A 27,003-nucleotide genomic window follows, 5' to 3' on the forward strand; every position below is an offset into this window, starting at 1 on the left:
GAATGAGCATACTATTGGGCCTTTTAAGAATCGTTTTTTTTTTCTGAGTTGAAGGGTGTGCAATATTTGATATTTTTTAGGTTTGTCCATGTTTGTGTGAATGTGATCGATGGGGGTGTGGTTGTGCATATCCTAGGCTTGTGTTTGCATGTGAACATGTGTTAGTAAAGCCTAAGTGGCAGAGCTAAAGAGTGCAGAAAGAGAGAGAGAGGGAGTGGGGAAGGAGGAAGAGAGAGGGAGAGAGAGAGGAGAGAGAGAGAGAGAGAGAGAGAGAGAGAGAGAGAGACAGTTTCTGTGTGTGAAAGAACTCTTTCATCTTCACCCCAGAATCCCTGGTGAGGCCTTCCATGCCAATCCATTTCCTGGAGTTGGCTTGAGTCTCACCCAATGGGACGACACACATACATACACACAAACTTGGCTCGCTTCGCTCCACCGTGAAAGCTCTGCAATCTTGCCTCTACACACAGACAGACACTCACAGGCGCACACACTCGCCCCGTTGGGGTGACAGCGAGGAATGGCAAGCAGCAGCTGGGGGGTCCCTTCGCTCCTCTGCAGAAACTGTAGCACCCCAGAGGCATCCCCTAACCCTATCTTAACACTTTGCGACTGCTTGTGCATTTGTGTAGGTGTGTGTTGAGCTGCGTGTTTGTGTGCTGGCAAAAATGTGTGCGAAGGGGAATGTGTGAAGTTGTCCTCTACCTGATCACCACCACGGTACCTTTCGTGCTTGCCTCATGCTCCTAGCAATCCCTGTGTATGAGTGTGTATGATGATGTGGGTTTGTTATTGTGTGTAGTGACTCCATTTTAAGCTTCCAGCCAGAAAAAATTAACAGAGATAAACAAGGATAGAGTGGTGAAACAAACCACACAGACCTAAAGGCTGCCCTGCACACTGTTTTAGCCACTGCATGTCAAGGAGTTGCATTTGTGTTGCAGCTTTTTGTGTGTGTGTGTGTGTGTGTGTGTGTGTGTGTGTGTGTGTGTGTGTGTGTGTGTATGTGTGGGTGTGTGTGCCTGTGTGCTTGGTGTCATGATCAAATCCACAGGCATTTTTTTAAACATTGTGTGTGTGTGTGTGTGTGTGTGTGTGTGTGTGTGTGTGTGTGTGTGTGTGTGTGTGTGTGTGTGTCTGGGTATTTGTGTGTTATACTAACCGCAGGCGTCCAAGTCTGTTCATTAGCAGGCTTAGCTACCAGAGGGAAGCATGTAAAGATGACTGCTATTAATTTAGCATCTCACTGGCCTCCCTCACTCTTGCTCTCTCTCTCTGTGTCCCTCACACACACGCACACACACACACACACACACACACACACACACAGAGATGACTGCCAATTCATTAAGTGAACGTTTGGAGCCCCAGACTGTACCAACTGGTAGAAGCTAACTAATCTGCACTGCGCCAGTGGAGAGAGAACGAGCCAGAGAAACAGATAACATTCACCGAGGGGGACATTCAGCCTCTGAAAACAACTATTAACATCAACATTTGGGAGGGCCTCAACTTCAGAAAGATAAACTCACACTCACAAGTGCTGGCATTTGGTTGTGAGTACAAATCATAAAACATACGGGACATCGGGAAGCCGTAGCTAGGTGCATAGTGGCTCTATGTGGCTTTTGTTCGTTTTCCTCAGTAAGTGCTGTAGGAGAAAACTTACTTGCTGTTTGTTGTCCCTCAGTTTCTTAATCATTGTCATGTTTGCTCTCCTGTGGGAAGCTCTGATTGGATGCCAGTCTGACGACGGAAGCTGTGTTTGTATGCAAGACTTGCTCCTCAGGGCAACACATATAGACACTAAAGCAGGGCCAAAACCATTTGCACAAAATTCAGGTTGACCAGTGGTTGAAAAATGTAGCGGCAGTTGGGAATTCAGTTTACCCAGTAAAAGGTGACTTTGAGCCGGGTACAGGGCACCGCGAGCTGCCAGTAGTTTCCGGGGTTAATGTGCTCATATTATGCTTTTTGGCTTTTCCATTTCTTATACTGTGTTATATATCTTTTTTTGTGCACGTTATAGGTTTACAAAGTGAAAAAGCCCAAAGTCCACCCCAAAGGGACTTACCATCTTCCAGAGAAAACACTGTTCACAAACTGCTCCAAACAGCTCTATTGTAGTCCAGCCTTTACTTCAGAGACAAACGTGGTCACTTTGTAACACACGTTATAATGCTCGCCTAGCTGCTAGCATGGCACGACCTCATACTGTGCTTCTGACTGGCTAGTTAGTTAGTTAGTTATATTTTATTTCTGTGTCATGCCAAACATCTTGGCCCATGTCTTGGCTTTCTAGTAGTCCTTACCTAGCTACTGCGCATGTGCGACTTCCAACAAAGATGGTACAGAAGTGAGATGCCTCACTCTGGAGCTAAAACAGAGAGCTCAACACACAGGGTGAAAAGAGGAGCTGCAGCAATGTGCAGTAGAACAAGAATATGGTGTTTTTTGAAAATTAAACCACATAAACCTATTCTGGTACAACCTCTAAATACAGTTATGGACCTGAAAATGAGCATAATATGAGCACTCTAAGGCGATAAAGATATGTTTAGACCTCCCTGCGCGGGCTACAGCGTTCTTATACAGCAGCAGTCACTGTGGTTTGTATAGCAAAAAATAATTTGAATGCTTACGAATTCCAGAACTAGGAATTTTACCTTTTTGTATGAATGTTTCATGAGAACAGCCTGAAAGGTTGATGACCCCAGGGCAATAGCAAATGAGAAGAGATGAATGCTCTTGAATAAGCTTATATGTGGACCTAAATAAGTAAGGGTTATTTTGAGTTAAAGAATATTTCTAAGGTCAAGAAGGCTAGTTAATGAAAACTGGGTGGATAAGCTCACAGGCAGTTTCGACTTACATTAGCTGTTTAAGTTTAATTCATAATGTTAACTAGCATTTTAGTTGGCAATAATTAGCCCGTGCCTATGTTATCTCCTAACATACACGCTCTCCGTCTCTGCAAGATTGGGAATGATTGAGATTTCTCTTGCCACAGTTACCAGAAGACTTACAACTTTCAGACAGGTTGCTCACATCACACTTACGTCTTCAAGCTCAGTTGGAGGCTGCTCAGTAACGCTCAGCCAGCACTGGAAACGTGCTTCTAATAGATTTCACTGGTCTCCGTGGAACTCTACGGCGTCACGTTGTCCATTTATTTAACTTTCTATGCTTACGTGTCAGTACTCCTGTCTGCTTCTCCAAACTGGGACCACCATCTACTGTAAGTAATACACTTACCTGATACAACCCCACTTCAAAAATTGATATCCCTTTAAGGCTGTTATTACTGTGTGTATATATTAGCAAAACCAACAATGAATTTACTAACAATTATTATCTGTGTAGCCAAAGCCTTATATAGCATCTGCGCGCCATGGACCTCCACTATCATCCATAAAATGTTGCATACACATAAAGAGCAGCATCATTCATTATAATGGACACAGGAAGTGTAGTTAAGTCCTTACAGTGTTTTATTTAAATATGAACTACACTTGCAGTCTTCATTGTAATGAAGGAACAGGTCACTGGAATGCAACAGTATGACTCTTTAATGTGTTCTTAACAGTGTTCTATAGCATAGAGCCATAAGCTACTGCATCAGGCTGTGGCGACAGACAAAACTTGTTAGTGAGATAAATTCACTGTTGGTTTTGGGACTTAATAGTGATAAAATGTTACTTTAACTGCAGCCTTATACCCTGGAATTATTAACACATTAAGAACAATGGGCCTCATTCACCAACCGTTCTTACGAAGAAATGTGTTCTTAAACCCTTCTTACGCACTTTTTTACGAATATTCTGGCATTCACTAATGTTTTCTTAACTTGGATTTGTTCTTAGCTAAGAACAAAATCTACGAACACTGAAAAGCACTCTTACGCACATTTGAGTGATGACAATTTGCTCCAAATGATTGCTTACTGCATTTTATTTAATTCTACAGTCGTTTACAATGATAGTATTGTACTGTAATGTATTTCTGATCATTTGTTGATAAAAAATCATATTATTCAAAAACGACACTAACACTGCAATTTACATCTGCAATTAAACTGATTAAATCCTGCGTTATTTGGTGATTAATCGCTATTTATAGGGCCAAAATGCAGTGGTAGAATGTAACAAAGTACAAATTCGTCCCAAGCTTACTTAAGTAAATTTTTCACATATCTGTACTTTACTTAAGTAGACTCAATAGTGCATAGCCTACTTTTGACTTTTACTTTGTTCCATTTTGCAGCAATTATCTATACTTTCTACTCCACTACATTTCTACAATGTTCCATTACATTTTCTGATCAGTTTCCCCCCTGCCAAAACGTCTTCCTGACCGTCACACGTTTGTCTCACCAGTAAAGTTTGGTTGCCATAGATACTGTATATATGGGGCACCGCTGATCCAAGCCAGCTCCGGGGCTGCAGAGCCCGGGTGCAGCGCCGCTGACCCACGGTAATACAGCCTCCGGTAAAAGTGAAAATAAAAACGTTTGTTTTTATTATTCCCGTTTTTAAATCAAAGTTGCTATATCTATTTCTCTCCATCGTTTACTCCTCCTCCAGGCTGCGTAAGACGCGTTCATATCTTATTTATTTGGCTGGACCTCTTCACATCTCCCCATGTCCGCTGCTTCACACACTTTATTTGCTTACTTGCATGGTTAAAGAAAATGAAATACATCCATGAATAAAACCAACCGCATTCCGATTCTAACAACATATTTCCGTTTCATGGTTAGGATAGGAACTTTTCTTAAAAGCCAGGCCTTGTTTACGGTAGTGGACACCTTCTACTTTTACTAAAGTAAATATGTCTCTGGTTATTTGTACTTTTATTTAAGTACTGAGATTCAGTTCTTCCTCCACCGCGGCTCCGACAAGCTCCGACAACCTGTCTCACAGGAGGTGCACAGGAAGTGTCATGTCCTTATATGGGAATTTTTGGGGCGTTTTCTTATGCTAATTAGGAACAACTGGCACGCGCTTTCAGTTACGAAGACATGGGATTCATCAATCCTAAGAACACAGGTGCGAACAATTCTGCTGTTTAAGGCCTAGTCCACACGGACATGGGTATTTTTATAACCGTGACTTTTTTTACGCGGTTTGGCCTTCCGTCCGCACGAAAACGCAGTTTCAGGGCACTGTAACCGAACATTTTTGAAAACTCCGGCCAGGGTGAGCATTTTCAGGAACGCCGGTTACAGTGTTGACGTGTGGACAGTATAACCGGGTTTTTTGCCTTGCGACGTCATAGTGCGCGCCGTTATCCGCTGTGTTTGACGTCATATTGTGCGCCGCTAACTGCTTTGTTGATAATTCTTTGCAATGGCTTGACAGCGTGTTTTTGCGTTTTCATGTGGACGGAGATTTATTTTAAACCGAGCATGTGTGGAAGGGTTTTTATTTTTAAAACGGAGGAGAAAAAACTCTGGTTATAAAAATACCCGTGTCCGTGTGGACTAGGCCTAAGAACACGTCATGAATCCGGCGTAAACTTTTCTTAGAAACCTTCTTAAGAACATATTTAAGAGAAAACTTAGGAAGATATTGGTGAATGAGGCCCAATGTCTGCTCTGAGAATACAAGGTCACTATGGCTGCGTGAGTTTTTTTTTGTAAAACTGCTACAGTCCCACTGACAAAAGGTACATCTCTTTACTTTGTTTGCTGTGAATCTACCAACACCACTGTCATCTACGATGCTAACTCATTGCTGCCATTACAATTATGGGATGTAAATCCCTTAAGAACTTCTGAGCATATCAAGTCTTGATCCATAGCAGGGAGCCTGTGTGTATCCATGTGTAAGTCTCCATCATCATCTCCATAGCTGTGTTAATCATTCTCGCTGCCACTCACTCTCTAGGTCTTAGTGGCCTCTGTTGAAAGCTGCAATCCGCAATTCAAATAGAAACAGAAAATGGTGTTGAAGCCACATTAAGCAGCTCAGTGAATCAGTGGCCGTAGACTGAAATGGGGCACTCTGAGTTCAGAGAGGTAGGTCATTACTTCGCTAATCCTACTGAAAATTAGTTTATAGGTTAAAATTGATATTCGAGCTACAAGAGCATTAACGTTTACCGGCAGGTCTGCCTCATGGCATGGATGTACAGCAACATTAAGGGTGAGAGGATAAGGCAGAGCTAAGACAGGTTAGACTACAATTTGTTCATTTACTTTTACTTACTGTAGATCCCTTTTCCAGAAAGAGGTAGAACGGCAGAACTTCAGTGGGAAAAGTCTTTCTTTTCAACATGCAATTAAGAATGAGGACCAGTTCCTCCACTTGGGCAAACTTTGACAAACTTCTTATATTAATATTTCATAGTCAGAGTAAGGCAGTGCTTTGCATGACACCTTTTTTGATCCTCCTTGGTTTAATCACCGTCTTCCGAAGCAAAGGAAGATTCCTTGATTTCTTATCATTCATTCTTTATTATTTAGGTCTATGATAAAGCCATAGAAAGCCACCACCACGACTACTTTAAATGATTGTCTCTGCAAATATCATCCTTTCTTTTGGTTTGAAGTGCAACCTGATTGAGCAAAACATGAGAGAAAGTCACTTTCACAGCACATTTCATCAGCAGGCGGACATCGGAAGAATCAATTTATTAGCAGTAAATAGCCGTAAGACGGCGGCGTCCTCACATGCGTAGCTGCTTCTCACACTTAACTTGACCTCCTTAAAGCCCACTGACACGGCACTTTTCGGTTAATAATCCATGGCCATGCTATACGTACCAAAAACTCTCTTTTGTCAAAATGATCACCCACGAGAGTGTGTAGGAAAGGGCCTTTAAAATGTCCACGGATTTCGCTGTGTGTGTCTATGTGTGTGCTTAAGAGAGACAGAGAGGTAGGGAGAGAAACAGAGAGACAATGGGAGAAAGAAAGCGGTGTGCATGTGTGCATGTTGAACATAATTAACTGGATGGTGCTGTGAGTAAGATGAGGGCAGGGCAGCTTTGTCAGACCATGCTGACGTGGTAACAAAGGCTTTCTGCCCAAAGGTATTAACAATAATTGGACCTTAATTATATGATGTATAAAAAGAGGAGGAAATTGTCGTCACAGAGGCTGGAAAATGGCACAATAACAGGTCAAGTGGAACCAGTGCTCCATGGGTTGGTGTGTGTTTCTGTGTACTCATATTTGTGTGTGTATTTGGATGTGGGATTGCGCCATGTCTCCACATACCTCAGGCTACCTCAGGCTTTTGAAAAGTAAAGCTCTCTGTCACTATTAAAGCTTAGCAGGGCCCAATCATGTGTCGCTCCTGAAAGGAAGAAGAAAAAGATGAAAATAACATCTGAATAAATTGAATAGGTGTGAATGAGCTTAATTTTGTTTTCACACCCGTCATATTAATTTGCTTTGTGCTGCATTACTTACGCAGCACAAACTTCACCCATCACTCGAGGGAACTTGGGTTGAGATATTTAATTGGATTGGATTACTTTTGTTTCAAGACAGTCTCTCACCAGTGACACATTGTGAAACGGTTGCAGTTTTAAACGTGGTTAACTTTGTGAACTGAAACCAAACTACTTGGTTAGGTTTTAGGTGGTTTGGGTTTAAATAAGTAGCCGCAACGTTTGTTACGTAACTTAATTTATGTACGATGTTAAGTACGCTATGTAGGCTACAGGATGTGAATTAAGTACGTTACATAAATGAACTTACACACTTGGTTAAAATAAGTGAATGTTAACGGCCTCCTGGGTGAAAGTCCTGTGTTTGTTTGACCAATCCATCCACCCCTACCTCCTCCCTACGCTGACTGTGACACATTTGTGATACATCAAAAACAAGTGTAATCTGGGACAAAATACGTTTCCCTCAAAACATCATTGAGAATACAGTTTAGTTGGGAACTTACTTTTTAGGAGACAGGGCTGAATATTATATAAACTATATATATATATATATATAAAGTATCTGTGGTGAGTTTAAGACCAGTCTACAAGACAGGATCTTTTCATTATTATTTTACTTCATGAAAAGAAAAGATACAAAATTGCAGAGATTATTTTTACCCATTTATTACAATTGATTTCAAAAGTCTAGGAATGTGGCGTGTTCACAGGTTGGTGGTAAGCTCCAGTATACAAAGTTCATGTTCCAATTTATTTTGCTTATCTTGTCATTGTATTTCCTGACAATAAAGCCCAGCAAAATAAAGCTGCCTACTCTGAGAAAATAAAATATTTCATGAAAAATATGTGCCGCGTTATCAAATAGGAGCAGGAATACTTTTTATTTCGTCTGAGTTGCGTGTCCATATATATAAAGCCAACACGTATTCAGAATAATGAGGAATGAAAGAACAAGGAGAAAAGGCAAATACTGTGTGATGGGGCAGGCACAGGGAAGGTGTGCAGGATTACCTCTGGAATATCAAAGAGTGCCTGCATCAGAAAGGGTTAGGCTGTCCGTCATTAAGCATGCTCTCTTAATGATGAGTCTCTCACTCCTGCACTGATGAGGGAAGGAGAGAAACTAGCGGCCAGCTAATTGGAGTCAATTTCTGCATGACTGAGAGTTTGTGCACATGTATTCATGTGTGTGTGTGTGTGTGTGTGTGTGTGTGTGTGTGTGTGTGTGTGTGTGTGTGTGTGTGTGCATGTGTGTGTGTGTGTGTCAACGTCTGGGTGTTTGTCTGTCTGTAAGAGAGATTGAGTGTGTTTCCATTTTGGCCGCTTCGTGCAAGGACTGCCTGATTCCACCTCATTTTGCTTCATTTTAAAGACAACCTTTTCCGCCCGTCTCCATCAGTCAGTTGACCTAAGGGGAGAGACACCAAGCCAACAAGAGGAATTTAGTCAGGGAAGTAATTGAGGAGCGGACATATTGATGGACACCGAACACAATTGAATCAAATTAGTCCACAGTGTATTTATTTAGTCCAATTAGTTCCAGGACTAATGCCAGAGAAGACAATTGCCAATAAACAGCTCACCTCTATAGCCCCTCACACCGTTTTCAGGTGAGCTAAAGGGCAAAGTCAGATGAAAAAAACATCCTCAACAAATAATCGATTAGAGCATTTAAAATACAAACCAAACCACTTAAATTTATCGTCAAACACCCCTGACAAGGACAGCGTTTAAGACTAATGGTCACCCACACATACGGTCATCCCAGGCAGTGAGCTTCAACGTGTTGCCAGTTTCATATTGCTGCTGCAGTCTGTCACAGTCTTAGAAGGCAGAGGTGACTGACCTTCGTCCTTGTTCTACTGTTAACACAGAAGAACACAGAGAAGTATCCCAGCAATGGCAGCAAACAACAAGGATGTTTTGTTTACTTCAATTCCATTCTCCACACAACGTAGAATATCTCTGGTTTTATTTACAGTATATTCACCACTGGATTTTGTTATTCAGGAGTTAGCAATTAATAGACTGACACTGACATTTCTATATGCCAATTAGGGGTGTAAGAAAAAATCGATACACTTGAGTATCGCAATATTTTATTTAGCAATACAATATCGATTTTAAAAAAAAGTTCACAAATATTCATGTGGTTCACGTTTATGTTGTGTTTAAACCCCCTACTGCTAGATGGCTATGCTGAGACACACCATTAGCCCCTTGACGCCTGAATTTATTCACAATTATATAAACAAAATATTATGTGTGTTTCTGGCTCCAAGCTGATGCTAAATTAAGTTGAGATTGTTAATTTGTCTATAGCATATGGAATAGATATAAATTTAGGTATGATGCAAATTAGCGACAACAGGCATTATGGTAAAATTCTTTACAAAATGGTAAAATTAATAAAACACATAGTAGATTTCATTCATGTCACAAAGTTGTTAGAACTTCTAAACTGTAAATGACAAATACATGGATCTTGACAACGGCAAGAAAGAAAACACTCTCCTACTCCCTAACATTGACAGTAGTTTCTTTACGGTTAGGGGTAGGGTTAGGTTTAGGGGTAGGATTAGGTGTAGGGGTAGGGTTAAGGGTTGGGTTAGGGTTAATTTCGCTTACGTGAACCGGATGTATCTCCCACTCCGACCGGTCCTACGAGAAACCAGTGCATGCAAAAGGTTCCTAGGTATGTATCGCATGTAAACAAACCGGCATTGGGGGGAATACACACGCTATCTCGCCTGCAGTCGGAATGGAAGGGGTTTGATGCAAATTAGCGACAGTCGGCGTTAAGGGGTTAATGTCCTTGTCTAACAGTGCCTAACAGTGCCTAACAGTACTTAGCAGTGCCTAACAGTACCTAACAGTACCTAGCAGTGCCTAGCAGTGCCTAACAGTGCCTAAAAGTAACTAGCAGTGCCTAGCAGTGCCTAACAGTAACTAGCAATGCCTAGCAGTGCCTAACAGTGCCTAACAGTAACTAGCAGTGCCTAGCAGTGCCTAACAGTACCTAGCAGTGCCTAACAGTACCTAGCAGTGCCTGACAGTGCTTAACAGTGCCTAACAGTACCTAGCAGTGCCTAACAGTACCTAGCAGTGCCTAACAGTACCTAGCAGTGCCTGACAGTGCTTAACAGTGCCTAACAGTACCTAGCAGTGCCTAACAGTACCTAGCAGTGCCTAACAGTACCTAGCAGTGCCTAGCAGTGCCTAACAGTGCCTAGCAGTGCCTAGCAGTGCCTAAAAGTGCCTAGCAGTGTCTGACTATTTGCGAGAAACTAACAATGTAGTTATGGCTGAACTTTGGCCTACTTTAGCATATAAACATTAGCTCACTAAGAACCTGTGAACCACAATCCCAAACTGGCAGTTTGATTTTCTGTGTACTGAATTGTTTACCTAAAGTAAACTTCTTTGAGTTTCATGAACATCATGTCTTTTTTAAAATATTATATATTTTTTGAATTATACCTAAAAAAAATATATCGCCTTACACACAGTATCGCAATATATTGCAATATATTGAATTGTGACCCATGTATCGTGATACGTATCGTATCGCCAGATTCTTGCCAATACACAGCCATAATGCCAATGGTGTCCAGCTTTATGTATTTGTGATATTTATATAACTATCTGATGAAAGATCAGTGTGTGGATGTGTCATAGTTCTCTACAATAGAAAAGAAATTTAGTTCTTGTTGCACATTACTTCTAGAATGGGGCCTTTTTTTTCGATGAATCTTTGAGAACAATCATTAGCTCATTGCAACAGCTCGAAAAAATCATCCCCCACTTTGTATCCTCTTGTCTTGATGATGTATTCTTGTTTGAGCCAAGAACTTGTAGCAGGATTACGAGTTGATTATGAGTTTGAAATTCTGCTACACTACTATTAACTAAAGCCCCCTTTATACAATGCAATGCAATCCTGAAATTACCTAGACATTTCCCGGAAGAGCTGTATGTGAGAACGCAAATGTCTGAATCATGCGGCTGAAGTCAAACTGAAATAATACAAACATCTGAGGGTAAAGAAGAAGGGTCATAGAGCTGTAATCGGGCCTTAAAAGTTAGGCCCAAGCCCGACAGAATTCAGCCCGAACCCGACAAGTACATTTTGATTGACAGCTTTTTAAAAGCCCAAACCCGTTTACAGCCCGACATTATTCAAATGTGCGCACGCACACAACTCTTTTGCCTTTTGTCAAGAATTAGTCATTTATACAACTTTTAGCATAATTTATTCATGACTAACGTGAATGAAATAAAACAAGTCCTCTGTAACATCGTAACATCTCAGCACTCTAAATAGGCCTAGTCATACACTTACTCACTTAGCCTATAAATAGGCCTATGGGCGTATAAAAAGGAGTCAAATTAAATTAAATTAACATAAATTCTAAATTAAGATGGCTCCAGCAGGATTTGCTTTCCAACTTCTCTCCACAATCCGGCCCCAACGCGACGGTGGACAGCAGCTGAAATTTAATAAAGTAATAATGCCAACATTAGCCTATATACTGTGTCTAAATTATGCATTTAAGACACAATTATTATTTAGTTATAATTTCAAAAGCCTTTACTCACCAAGATTAGGCTACATGTTTTTGTGGAGGAAAAGCATTGAATCCACTGTAGATGGCTTCAGCGCTCCTGCGCTCACTGATGGTGCATCCAGCAGCACTGAACACCCTTTCACTGCTGCTGCTGCTGCTACTGGCCGGGATGCATACAGTAGTAGGCCTACTGATCTGGCTAATTTTGGAAGTTTTGAGTAGGATGGTTTCTTGGTCTTCCACCAGCCTAGAACATCCATTTAATTTTCCATGACAGCCGTTTCAATTGAGTGACCTCGTCATCTTCCCCGTCAGCTTGCCTTACATTTTCCCACTCTGCAAAATTCGCCCTTTTTGCCGGAAGAGTGGGTTTGACTCCGGAGAGATCTGGGTCTCGAATCTCCACATCTGGTGCACCTGCAGCCATGGCTTGCAGAAGAGTGCAGAAGAGAAGAGGGCATGAGCATCTACGACATTCCTGTCTGAGTGCGACAACATTCTCAGCTGGTTAAATTTTGAGAGGAATGTTGCGATCTTGTGGAGGTCCTGTATTATCACTTTACGCGTGAGCCAATCTCCGTGCCATTTATGCACGACAGCTTGCTGAGGGGAGTCCAGGGCATTGGGCTGACAGTGGTATTTCAATTTCTCACACCAGAGACACACACTATTAAGTGTTGGATACTTGTCTCCCTCAAGTTCCCAAGGTGCTTCATAGAACGGCTTCAGAAAGTCTATCAAAAAGTGTGACCGGTGCTACTTTTTCAATGCGCGCGCTCTCCCCTCATGCCTCCAGCTTTTCATGGAGCTCGTGATAAATGGCCTGTATAGAATTCCGTGTGAGGTACACCATACTGAACCGAGTGTCTCCCATTTGCAACAATGTTGTTGACAGTTGCGCAGCCAACTCCGACTGTTTAACACACCTCACTAATGCTTTAGCAGCACAAATGGTATCTTCTATGTCCGGAGCACCGTCGGCTTTGGATAACTCGGCAATGTCGAGTCCATGGCGCAGTACCGTATTAATGACATGTTCAATGCAGTCTAGGGCTTTGACTCCAAACTTCGTTATTCGAATATAATTTGAATATTTAAAAAAATATTGATATTCGAACGAATATTAAGCAGCCCTTAATATTCAAATCTATTATGGGCATTATTTTGTGTAAATGCATTTGCTTGTAAAATTTGTTTTCAATTCAGATTCCGAGGCTTTTTCACACATTTGAAAATGTAACTACACGTCTCAGCGACGCACGTCGTTCGGCCGTGGCTTGCATTTCCCCCGACTCATTTCCTGGTTCTCCTTCTCCATAAACAACGTGAAGAGGGTTAACTTTTCCTGTTCCGAAAGAACAGGGGAGACACTTTGTTCTTCTCACTATGACTCTAGAGTCACTACTCACTCTGAAGCTACCGGTAATCACCGTCACTCTCTCACTCTACACACACTCCCCACACACACACACACGACGGCTCGACGCACACACCAGCGCTAGTGTTGACGAACTGACCGAAGAGCCGGTTAATTAACCCGACTCGTGTCACTGAGCCGGGAGAATCGAGTGCCATACGTCAATGAACCGACTCACTCCTGTTTTTATCTTTTACTTCATTCGTGCCGTTGGCATTATATATATGTCAATGGTTGGCCGTTGTGTAGCTGGTATTCTTCTGCTACAGTGTGTGTAGTAATCTAGCTCATTAGCGCCTCCACTGGACTGGAGTGGTGGTGCTAGAATCAATAAGGAAATGAGCTACTAATGCCTAGACCCTATGCCGAACAAGACCGAATGTAACCGTGCAACCGGCAGGTTCTCGGCAAGTTTGAGTTATCAACCGATAGCAGAAGCCTTTATGTCTCGTGCATTTTAGAATTGTGTTCATGGAAAATCATATGCTACATTACCAAGGGGAAAGTATTAGGCCTATATCACATACAAATACACGTAATGTTATCTTGATAGTTATGTAAAGTTAAACGCGATCATCAAACTTCAAATATGATTTTTGGACAAAAGTCAAAGCCATAATGCAGTCCAATCTCTGGTATGGCCACAGAGCTACTTTAATGTTTGCCCCCTCATCGATCACCCATACAATTTTGCTGAGAGAGGAAGCATCAAGGCCAAACTTTGTCACCACTAGTTTCAGTATCTGTCAGGGTTTTATTCACCAGTTCCAAATCCTCACTTATGAAATGGCATGTGATTGTGACAAATTTTCCGATAATCCGCTGTCCACATGTCTGTGGTCATTGCGACTGTCTGTCTTAAGTTTCTGCACTAAACTTCCCTCTTCTGCCATGTCAGTGCACCTCTTCGCAATTGTCACACGGCGGGGAATAACAGAGTTTACGGGAACCATCCCATACGCAGCCCCAACATTAAAGATGCAGTAGGTAAGTCTTATAAAACTAACTTTCTGTCATATTTGCTGAAACTGACCCTACGTTCCAGTAAAACTACATGAATTATGTAATCTAAAAAAAATCCAGCTCCTCTGGCACCACCTACAGCCTGTAGTGCGATTGGCAAAATTCCACCGCTCCCGGTTGATTTTCTCCAATCAGGGCCACAGGGGGTGTCTATCAGCCTGTCAATCACTGCTCAGGCACGCACACGTGCATATAATAGCGTTCTCCCCTCCCACTTCCCCACGCACGAATAGCAGAAAGGTTTCCCAAAACTCGGGTAAATATTGGAGTGGCTTTTCAGAGGTGGCGTGAGCTGCGGGATTTTAAAGATCTGAAGAACGATGCAGATGTAGCCACATTTCTTCTCGACAGGTAACATAATTACCATGAATGATTTATCTTTCACTTGGTTATTAGTAGTCAAAAGTCCACAAAGCTACGTCGGTGAGGATGATAGTAACGTTTGCACAGTGGTTGGTCTGATATGATGCTGAAATGGCTAACAGTAGCCTGCTAGTTAGCATCGTTTTACTGTTGGTGAGTAAAGTTAACATTGTGTTAGTGTTTAGTTATTGAAGATGTTGTCTGACTTGCCTGCAGTTCTGTCATACTCCCTTGTGTGGGAGAGGCTTAGGAGACGGTTTGGTCTTCAGTAGAAAGGGTGGAGTGACTGAGAAGTTGTCAATGTTCAAATTTGTTGGCAAAGTCCTGGATCTTCACAATCTTACCTACAGCAGCTTTAATTAGTTCTTGCACCAGCTCTTCAAACCCCTCGCCATTTACGACATCAAAAGGCCTATTGGGTTTGGGCAAAGATCTTCAGCTGTAAAGGGTCATTTACACGAAGATGCCAATGAAAATGTCTAAACGAGATTATGACCAAATTACAAACCGGCTAATGTAATTCGGGTCATGTCTTGCCTCCTGCACACTCCAGTTGGCGCCATGCATCGCCTAAACCAACAGAGTATTTCCAGTAAGCGAGAAGGCGTCTGACACGGACAATCTCCCGTTGTGTGCTACATGTGACAAAGGGAAACTCTGGAATTTTCAGACCTGATTTGACGGATATTGTCTGGAGTTCATATGAGAAAATGGATTATAACGCCACAGTGTTCTATATTACATGAGTGCTGGCTTCAAAACACTGGCTTCCTATTAAATTTAGGATTCAATTTAGAATCCTTCAACGTACTTTCCAGGTATTACAAAGTTTGGCTCCACCATATTAGTTGCTGATCCCTTAACGGGCCACAAAGCCTCTCTCTTTCTCAAAGATTTGTGGTGACTAAGCTTTTGCTGTCCTGAAATTTTTAAACAGTCTCCCAATTGTGGTCAGGTCAGCAAGCTCGGTTGAGTGTTTTAAATCTCATCTCAAGACCTATTTATTCTCAAAAGCATTTTGCTTCCTTGCCCTGATTTCTTTTTATTCTTACACAATTTTTTCCATCTTTGACTTTTTATCGTTTTTATGTAACTGTCAAGCAAACCTTATTTTGAAAAGTGCTAAATATATAAAGTTTTACTTACATTGTATCCCAATATGAAGCCATTTACATGTGGGTAGAGACTATCTTAGTTTTTTCGTGATGTCTCTGACTCCATTATTATCATCAGGAATGTGATGATTGTGAATAATTTTGTAAAAGCTGTTGCATAATTGCATACAGGTTTTCAAGAAAGAAAAAAAGAACATGTCCTTTCATGTTTTGTGCCTACTAGTTTTTCTGATACTGTGGAGAAACATAAAAAAAAAAAAAAAAAAAATGAAGGCTCTGCTGAAGATTGTCCCAGTTGTCATTTAGTTAAGATGACATCGCCAGATTGCCTGGTTAGGGAGACCAGACAACACAAAATCAGAAATTGGAGGAAATTATGCCTAAGACACAGTAGTAAAAGAACAGATGGGAAATCTAGAGACTGAAGGTAGTGTTCCTCCTTTAGAGTTCTGCCCTATCTTCAACCTTTTGTATTAGAGCATAATAGAGACTCTAAAATTGGCCAGAAGTAATTGACCATCATCTTTTCTAAGATTACTGCTTACAAATTGATGTACAAGGGCAGACTATTGAAAAGGTGGTGAATTCTGCTTAAATGAGAATTATTTTATTATTTAACAGAAATTAAAACCACTGCAGGTGCGTTCTGTTTTTCATTTGATATAGTTAAATGAGAAAGCCAAATGATACAAAGGTTCCTTTGGGGAACTTAATAGGAGACAATGAGGACACTAAAGTAGTTGACTGTTGAAAGGGAAAACAGCTCGAGGAAATGTGTTTGAAAACATCCCAGACTGCAGTACCTTGAATGTGAAATCTTCCTAAAAGTTCCCAGATGATCAAACCCTGCATTCATGTCATGAACATCCTCTCAAAGTGTTGACAGCTAGTTCAGCCTGAATATGAATTGTACATCAACATCAACAAAAGTCAGAAAGAAACACATTGTTAGTGTTGCTGGTAGGCACATAGTATGCATACCTGCAACATGCGAGACAGAAATTCTGAGTTGTTAGTGTGCAGTGTTGTTTCTGTACATTTGATTTTAAAAGAAGGTGTGATGAAGATGTTAAACAACTCCAATAAGTGGTCCAGTTTAATTGATAGTGAATACAATGGTGCTCTGTGAGGAAGGCCCAGCACCATACTAGAACACTGCATTGGAATTGGGATCCCGCTGGTCCTGCAAGACCCAACACAAATCCTGCGGGAGCTGGATGCTTTACCATTGCTGTGGGTGAGAGCGTGCGGTTCCAAACGTATACAGCGGCTACCAGGATTAAAGAATGCTGCTCCTGATCAGTGCTGTAACCTGCTGTTCATAGGGTCACCTAACTAGGTTTTATTGTAAAGTAATAAACACACACACAGAGCATCCAGTTGAACACCACTACGTCCCTTTCGCCTACAGCAACCTGAGGGATACAATCACAGAGACCAACATAACATATGTTACAGTCATAGACTGGACATGGCATCTGTGATGTTACCCGTTGTTTTTTTTCTCCAAAATTAGGCCCTATGTTCCCACATTTCCTTTTTCATGAATTTGTATCAGATTTGATCCCCCTTTCTCCCAATTTGGTAGCCAATTACACCCAACCTATTATCCAGTAGCAATGGACTACAGAAGGAATGTAACCCTAACCCTAACATAGGGCCTAATTTGGAAAACAATCTTAGAAATGTGGGAAAAAAATTATTTGGAATGTGGGAACATAGGGCTGTGGGACCATTGGGCTGTGGGAACATAGGGTTGACCCCGTTGGGAGACTGTCGTTTTGAAGCGTTGGCGATACGGGCCAATATTTGATGGTAGTGTGGAGCCTGGGAAGATGACGCAGCCAAGCCAGTGTTGTTTATGGTTGCAAAGACATTGTGCTAAGCTAAACATTAAAGAGGGAAAGTTGCTGATTTTGAAGCCTTCTGAAGTGAGTCATCCAGTATCCATTTAACAGAGGGTAAATGTGGACCTGCGGCTACTGCCCCCATTCATATGTATGTACGCCAGTACATAAAATCAGCTAACTTTCCCTTAAGTTAGCAGTTAAAGCTAGCGGTAGCTAGCTAGCTTGGTTAGCATAATGCTGAACAAGACATTTTTAGGTGACCAAAATATTCCAATTATCTTTGATGAAGTAAAAAACACACAGTGAGAGGGTCAAAGACAAAAACACCCCAAAAAAAGTTCACAGCGATTTAAATGTGCACAGTGCCATGGTTAGCATTGCTAAGCCTCTATCATGATTGGCAAGTCGGCGTCTAGCCACACTCCTAAAGAATCCCCTGCTTTTTCGTCTATTTTAAAATAAATGGGACCATAATTTACAAAATGAATGTCATGTTGTATTGAAGAAGACTTAAAAGTAGCGATTGGGGCCATAAACTCATTATAAAAATGTTTACTGAGGTAATACATCTAGAAATAGGGTCATTTCCCCATAGACCTTTATAGAAACAGACGTTTTTTCGCCGCCTGCTGGAAATTAGATAGAATACTGGTTTAAAGCAACTCTGCATTGGCTTCACTTTTCAGGCCTGGAAGCTTCGTCCATTATTTTCACATAGTTACAGTGTGTTTAAAGAACGAGAAACTCAACCAAATAAAACAGCCTGAGCAAAACAAACCACAGCCAACAACACATTCTTAAATAATAAGTGAAATAAATAAATAAATTGTTACTTTGCCCTTATTGCACTTGAATAACTGTCATTATTGCACTAGCATAAACTATACACTAAAACATAATTTCGCTACTTATGAAATTGACAGAACTGTCGGCATGTCAGACCACATTTTCAATAACTAAACACTAACACAATGTTAACTTTACTCACCAACAGTAAAACGATGCTAACTAGCAGGCTACTGTTAGCCATTTCAGCATCATATCAGACCGACCACTGTGCAAACGTTACTATCATCCTCACCGATGTAGCTTTGTGGACTTTTGACTACTAATAACCAAGTGAAAGATAAATCATTCATGGTAATTATGTTACCTGTCGAGAAGAAATGTGGCTACATCTGCATCGTTCTTCAGATCTTTAAAATCCTGCAGCTCACGCCACCTCTGAAAAGCCACTTCACCTGAGTTTTGGGAAACCTTTCTGCAGCTTGTGCGCGGGGGAAGGGGGGAGGGGAGAACGCTATGATATGCATGTGCCTGAGCAGTGATTGACAGGCAGATAGACACCCCCTGTGGCCCTGATTGGAGAAAAAATCAACCGGGAGCGGTGGAATTTTGTCAATCGCACTACAGGCTGTAGGTGGTGCCAGAGGAGCTGGATTTTTTTTTATATTACATAATTCATGTAGTTCTACTGGAACATAGGGTCAGTTTCAGCAAATATGACAGAAAGTTAGTTTTATAAGACTTACCTACTGCATCTTTAACAATCGATCCAATGTGTGTGGTGCAGGCAGACACACACTGCAAAGCATCTGGATAACGCTGTCTGAGAATGCATGTCTACCACCTGTCAATCACACAACTCAGCCCTATTACTGCCTACAAAATGCAGAGAGAAACAAATATTTCCACAGCGTGAGTGACATGAAATCAAATCAACACCAAGACTCAAACGTGTACAAGGAAGCAGGTCATTTATTTCAAATTACGTGACTGTTAATTAAGAGCCAAAATCAACTCCATTAGTCAACCAGTGTAACATAGCTAAAGGTCTGCAGTTTTGGTGACTTATCAAGATACTGGCCTAAATAGTTTTTCTCTGCTGGTATCAGTAACAACTAGACAGGGTTGAATCTTGAATAAAAGCTTGGATTCATCACGTTTGCCCAGTGAAATTGAGACTTGCTTGATGCTTGATCATTATCCGTGCATACTATATGTCTGTAGTTGCAATGGGTGTTTGTGTTTTACATAAAAGGTTTTGACTCTCTAAAGTTCAACCAATGTTAATGGAATCATGCTTATCTCCAGTATAGAACTGCATCTGAGCGGCCACTTAAAGTAATGCAATGTCTGTATTTGTTGCTGCATTGGCTAATGTCCAGTCTTCCTCCCCCTCATAGGTTTTGAACATTCTGTAAATCAAAGAAATAAAATGGAATACCAATGATCACTTACATTTTAAAGAGGTCATCAGCTGCTCTTGTAATTTTACTTCTTTTTTTTACATTTTGCCTTTTGTGTCTAGCACTTTTTTGTTACAGTTTTTTCTACTGGTGATTCTATCTTCATTGCCACAATAGTAGCTTGACTTTGAAAGTCAGTTGCTAAAATATGCCAAATGCCTGCACCGAGTCAACAATAAACAAGACCCTCCTCCCCTAATAAACAACCCCAGAGGTTGTTTTTACAAGCAGTTTATTATGACCCATATTTACGTTTATTGTGGCAGCGACCTCTAGTGGCTGTAGTAATTGTGACGGAGCAAAGGAGTAAGTCAGGTGGCGTAGTTTAAAGAGCGACAAAGTCAAATAAACACAGGGCTTTCACCCAGGAGACCGCTGTCGTGTCCCATGTGTAACTAAAAGTCAACATTTATTTAGTTTAACTTTTAACATAGTATGTAACTGAAGTTCATAACAAAAAAAATGATGTAAGCCAAACCATGATGTTTTCTTACACCTTACCAAGTAGTTTAGTTGCCTAACCCTAGACCCCTAAACCCAACCAAACTGCGATCATTTCACAACGTTAACCACGTGTGAACCGGTAGGGGCGCTAGTGTAGGAAATGCTCCTTTGGGTCGTTTTAGAGGGTAGGAACAAGCAACTTAAAGGAACACGCCGACTTATTGGGAATTTAGCTTATTCACCGTAACCCCCAGAGTAAGACAAGTCAATACATACCCTTCTCATCTACGTGCGTGCTGTAACGCTGTCTGACGGCTCCAGCATTAGCTTAGCCCAACACAGATCCTGCAGGTAACTGGTTCCAACTAGCCTACTGCTCCAAATTGTGACAAAAGTGACAAAATAACGCCAACATGTTCCTATTTACATGTTGTGATTTGTATAGTCACAGCGTATACAAAAAACAAAGTAACATGAGACACAGCCATCTTCTAACAGTAAACAAACCGGGAACTATATTCTCAGACAGGCTTGCTACGAGCATATCACTCCACCCAAGTACTATATACTTCCTCCTGAGAATATAGTTCCCGGTTTGTTTACAGTTAGAAGATGGCTCTGTCTCATGTTACGTTGTTTTTTGTACACGCTGTGACTCTATAAATCACAACATGTAAATAGGAACATGTTGGCGTTATTTTGTCACTTATTCGGAGCAGTAGGATTGCTGGAACCATTCACCTGCATGTTCTGTGCTGGCCTGATGCCGCTGGAGCCGTCAGACAGCCTTACAGCACGCACGGAGATGAGAAGGGTATGTATCGACTTGTCTAACTCTGGGGGTTAAAGTGAATAAGCTAAATTCCCAATAAGTCGGCATGTTCCTTTAAGTGATCGTATGAGTTGGAGGAGTTGTTGCAAGAAACAGTTTTATCTTATCTATTTAGCTTTATGTTACTAATAGTGTGCACCCTAACTGTATACTGGTCATTTTGGGGTGTTTACTATAGTGGTAGGACGGATGTTAACCCCTCAGAACTTCACTATTACAGTATGTTATGTGGCTACAGGAGTGCAAGATGAAAAATCTGAAAACATTTAGTCCTTAGACTCTTTAGAGAAGCGACCAAGCAGCTTTTTGTTTACATTCAACATGGCAGGCACCGAAGCGCAGCAATCCGTTGATGCCGTTGTCGCTGCTACGTCACCAACGATCAGACAACGATCCGTTGGTCTGATTGGTTGAAGGACTATCCAATTGCATACAGAGACATTTGAACTATGCCCGTTGATCATGCCTCTTGTGCAGTAGAAAATACAGAGCAGACTCCCCAGACTAATGTTGAGCTTGGTCTGGTGATAGCCAGACTAGCATGTCTAGACACTGGGATGCAAACAGATGATATACTCAAAATGTATTACAGTTTGAAATTTGAAGCTGTATTGTCATCAAGCTAACGTAACTCCCTTCTTCTGTGTCCGCCTCAGTATAGAAGATGCAATAAATGAATGTGCATGAATTGGGAATGTGGGTGAATTGTTGTTAGTTCAATATACAATCTAGAATTGATGACAATTCAGTGTTAATGACAGGAGCCTACTTTACATTCAGTTTGGTTGTCAATAACTTTTATATAACTATCACCTTGCATCAATAGAATCATTCATTCATAATGTGACTAGAGTGCAGTAATCAAAATTTGTTACCAAAGCAAACTGCACTGGCAGCCTGGACTTTTTTGTTGATGTATTTGAAGCATTCATAGATTTCTTTTGAGCGAACAAGATAAAAGTCTTTTTTCTCAAAAGACAAGAAAAGTTCAGTAGAGAGGGAATAGTTTTAAAAGTATAAATCCAGAATTATTTGCACTGAATGAGTGGTGTCCTCTTAATGGAACATGTTCTTTGTAGTTTTTAACCTGCTACTTCTCTATCTGTTGCCTTGCTTCATAGCATGGTTCAAAGTAGACTACATGACGCAAAGTCGCAAAGCCTTTGTATAAATGGCAATGTGTTACTGAAACCATATGTTAAAAAGAAAAGGCACATTTTTATAAAGACACTGTTGGTGTGGAAGTGGGAGACAGCTGTTTTTGGATAGCTGGTTGGACATTTTAATGAAACTGTGAAAATAATTGCTTGTTGTGATGCTGGAGGTGCTTGATAAGTAGTAAGATATTTCACTTCTCTGACTTTATCAAATTCATTAAATTCTATTGTATAGTGACATCTAGTGAGTCTAGCATTTGAAAAACTGGCACATTCTCAAAACTCCTTTACACACTCAGATTATCTTCATTCTGAATGATGAAGAGGTGGTGTTCTTTCTGTTTCATTTCATCTTGAGGAATTACTAATGTGGTATTAGTGGTTGAAGGGTGTTCATTAATTAAGTATGCCATGAAAAAGAACTGATACCTCTTTGTGAGTTTGTCAGTTTTAGGCAATCATTCAAACATTCTAAAAGCTGCAGATTTTTATTCGGACCAAATAACACTGAACTAATCACTGCGTGGAGTCAAACCTGTCTTGTTTTCTGAACTCCCAAGGCTGATGACAAAGCGGTTCATGTACCACAGTGCTGTAAAATAATTGGATACAGTTGGGGTACACCTGTCAATCCCCACTGTACCTGAGAAAAACGCTTTGGCCACATATTTGGCTTATGTTAAGATACAGTATGAGTTTCACCCCAACTTAAATTGCATGACTTTCCTTTTACTTGTAGAAAAACAAAATATATGATTTTCTCCTTTAATATTTATGTTCTTTAAAATGAACTTAACATTGTCTCACTTGATCCCCACAACTTGTATAGCCTACCTGAGGAACAGACTGGTAATCAAGTACATATTACCGACAAAATGAATAACTGAATTAAACTTAATTTTGTCTTTCGTCCTCATTAGGCCAATATTAGTCTCACATTGACAGATTTTCCTCCACAGCGCTGCGGAGACAGGTCTAGCTAGTCCAAACTACATTCCGGGATGGGAGAAAAACATGCTCTGGTTTATTGGCATTCTTTGAACCAATCACAATCATCTTGGAAATAACGGTGTCTATGCAAAATAACCTCGGGAAGGAACTTATTTTGGTGAAACGTGCTCATTAAAAAGTTGTTTTAGTCATGTAAGAGAAAACTCAGATTTGACCGATAGTTTAGCTCTGGATTAACCCTGCAGAGAGCTGAGGAGCAGTTAACCATAGTCCTCATAAATTGACTGGAGTTTAGAATGCCCACACAAAGAAAGTGTAAAGTGAGGGACATCCAGCCGATCTTCTGGCGGCACCAGAACTATCCCCCAAATGAATCCTTGTCAATATAGACTAGGCCAATATTGTAATACCATAAAGAGTATATTGTATTTAGCTATAGAAAGTTGTTTTCCAGCCAGACATTGATTCCAACACTTTCTCAGTCTCTTCCAGGTTAAAAGAGACATACAGCTGGATGTCATCTGCATAAAAGTGATAAAGGATATCACCAAATCGGCTAATTATATGTTCCAGGGGAAGCATATACACTGCAAATGAAATTGGACCTAACACAGAACCCTGAGGCACCCCACAGGAAAGGGCAGCAGTTTCTGAACAATAGGGACCAAGTGACACAGAAAAACCTCTATCTGAAAGATAAGAGACCCTGTTTAGGGTTTAGCAGTCATTGACACAACGTTAGAGACTGCATTAGAGACTTTCCCTTATGCCATTAGGAACACCAGGAGGAGACAGAGGAACAGGTTTAGGGATGTAGTAGTCTGTATATAGTGACAGTTTGTGCAAATATGAAAAATAGTTACTTTTGAAATAGGTTAACCACTGTAGCTTTAATGTCAATTTATTTTTTGTATGCATCTTTTTTTTTTTTACCTTTATTTAACCAGGAAGAGACTCATTGAGATTAAAAATCTCTTTTTCAAGAGTGTCCTGGCCAAGATAGGCAGCAGTACTACCACACATACAGTACATACAAACACAAAATACACAAAAACACTAGAAATATAAAACAACTGAAACAGCAAGTCCTTCAAAGTCAACCACAATCCTAAACACATCAGGCAAAACATCTACAGCCAGATGTGGCTGCCTCCAAGTCAATCAACATCCTGTTAAAAGCGACCAATGAGACCAGCTCAGTAAGTTTCATGGATTTCTGTAACTTGTTCCATGTAGAGGGAGCAGCAAACTTAAAGGCCTTTTTCCTCAGCTCAGTTCTAATCTTTGGAACAGACAGAAGGAAAAGATCCTGGGAACGAAGATTGTAAGTCCCGGTACAATTTACACTGATATAGGTCAGAAGGTAGGATGGAAGGAGACCTAAAATAGCCTTGTATATGAAGATATGCCAGTGTTGAAGTCTCTGTGTTGATAGAGAAGGCCATCCAACACGTTCATACTGTTCACAATGGTGAGGTAGGGCTTTCGTAACAGTGACGAACCTCAGAGATCCATGGTATACAGTGTCCAGTGCATGTAAACTTTGAGATGAAGCATGCATGTATAAAACATCCCCATAGTCAAGTAGAGACATAAAAGTGGCAGCGACCAGACTCTTTCTAGGACTTGATTCTGAAATAAAACCCTAGTTTAAGTTTTAATCTTTTTGCTAGCTGCTGAATATGAAGGGTAAAAGAAAGAGATTCATCAATTAAAATACCAAGATATCTGTACTTAGAAACACATTCAATTTCCGTACCTTGGGAAGTGAGGATTGAAGGCAGAGTTGATTTAGATTTCGAATTTGAAAAAAGCATGACTTTAGTTTTTTTCTGCATTTAAAACCAGTTTTAAATCACAAAGATTCTGTTAAAAGCAAGTTGTAACTGGGAGAGAGCATCCATGAACAAACGATGAAGTAAATGTCAATCCTAAGCAGATTGTGTGGTTGGAGGGTAAAGGTGCTGAAGATGATTACGCCAAAACCAAAAGAGAAGTACTATCAACAGCACAGTGTGTCTCTTAGCCAATCCAAACCAACAAGAGTATGCCTGCCCTAAAACATCCAGTGTGGGACCTAAAAGCTCAGTAAAACAAGCGAGACAGACAGAGCGGGAGCATTGTTTCCTGTGATTGCTGATTGTCTGTGTACTCAGGGGGATTGCAGATATTGCAGGTTTTTAAACATATCAGCTCACCTCTGTTGTTATTTTGCAGGCCTGATGGATGGTTGTTTGCAGCGGTCATTTTTTTGCCTAAAAGCAGCATTTGTGTGTAAAAGCGTGTGTGTGAGATTGTGTGGGTGTGCCTGTGTGCCTCTTGTGTGTGAATGTGTTAAAAGCTGAACGACAGTCCCCGTGATTGATGCTACATGTAAAACTAAAACTGGCCTCGCCTGAACACTGTAATACATTACACTTGATGACAACAACGTGTCCTGAGATGACAGCAGGACGAGCCCCAATACCAATAAATCCATATTTCCCCCTACTCTCTTTTCTTCCCGCCGAGGCATTATTGCCAAGTCACACAAGAGCAGGTTTTATCCTGCTTTACAGAGGAAAAAAGCAATTTCTGAGAGAGAGAGAAAAAGAGAGGGGAAAATGAGAGAGAAAATCTTTCTATAGGGAGAAAGGGAGGCTCGGAATGAAAGAGACAGAGCTGACGATATATCATTAACCAGGGCTCACTGAAACCAGGGGTTGATCGATTTTTCACTTCAACTGTCAGTAAAAAAAATATGTCCACGCTGGAAAGGATACAATAAACAACAGCTTCTCATAGTTTTGTTCCTTTTAAATGGGGGTCAATAGAAGGGCAGAAAAAAATACGGTGCTGATGTTACATTTTGGCAACCGCAACGCAAACACAGCTACCCAAGAGATAATGCTGTTCCACTGTCAACTGGCAAGCTATTGTGTGGTCAAATGGAGAGTGGATGCAGGTATCTGAGTTCAAACTGAGTTTATTGTATGCCAGCTCAGGACGTGCGGTCTTAAGCATGCCTATCCGTGACCAAACACACAAGTTTGGTCTCACACTGATGGCTTATGGCTTTCTCAAATCTGATTGTGTCAGTATGCAGAAGAAATACTGTTTTACCTGCACTTGCTGTGTGCACAGCATTCTTTATCTGCCTTTCTCTTTCATCCAGCGGCTCATTTTAACTGACAGCCCACAGAGTGTCATTTGATGGCAAGCTTTATTCTGTCAAACGTCTTGCTGGGTTGCTCTTTTGTGCGCCAGAACTGTCTAAATTATATGGTGAGCATTGTACTTCCAGCCTACCCTTAAATCATATTCACACAGCGCTTTATCTTCGGTTAGGTCTGCTTGAGTAGGCAAGGGCCCTGAGCAGAATACATTAAAGTACTGAGCTTAATGTTTTCACTATACACTGAGAGAACAAATCAAACTCTTTGGACTTCATTCAAACTTCTGGTTGTGAAATATGAAGGGACATGACTGGGCCACATTTTATACAAAATAAGTTTGTTTGCGATTTGGACTGAGACTCATGCCGAGCAGAACCAAAAGTTTTAACGACCTGACAACAAGACTTTACTGTTGTACACGACTGCAGATATACTGGTAAATGGCTGTCTGTGAACATGTTAAAAAGGTTGCCTACAC

This window comes from Perca flavescens, chromosome 2 (assembly GCF_004354835.1).
Source record: "Perca flavescens isolate YP-PL-M2 chromosome 2, PFLA_1.0, whole genome shotgun sequence".
NCBI lineage: Eukaryota > Metazoa > Chordata > Actinopteri > Perciformes > Percidae > Perca > Perca flavescens.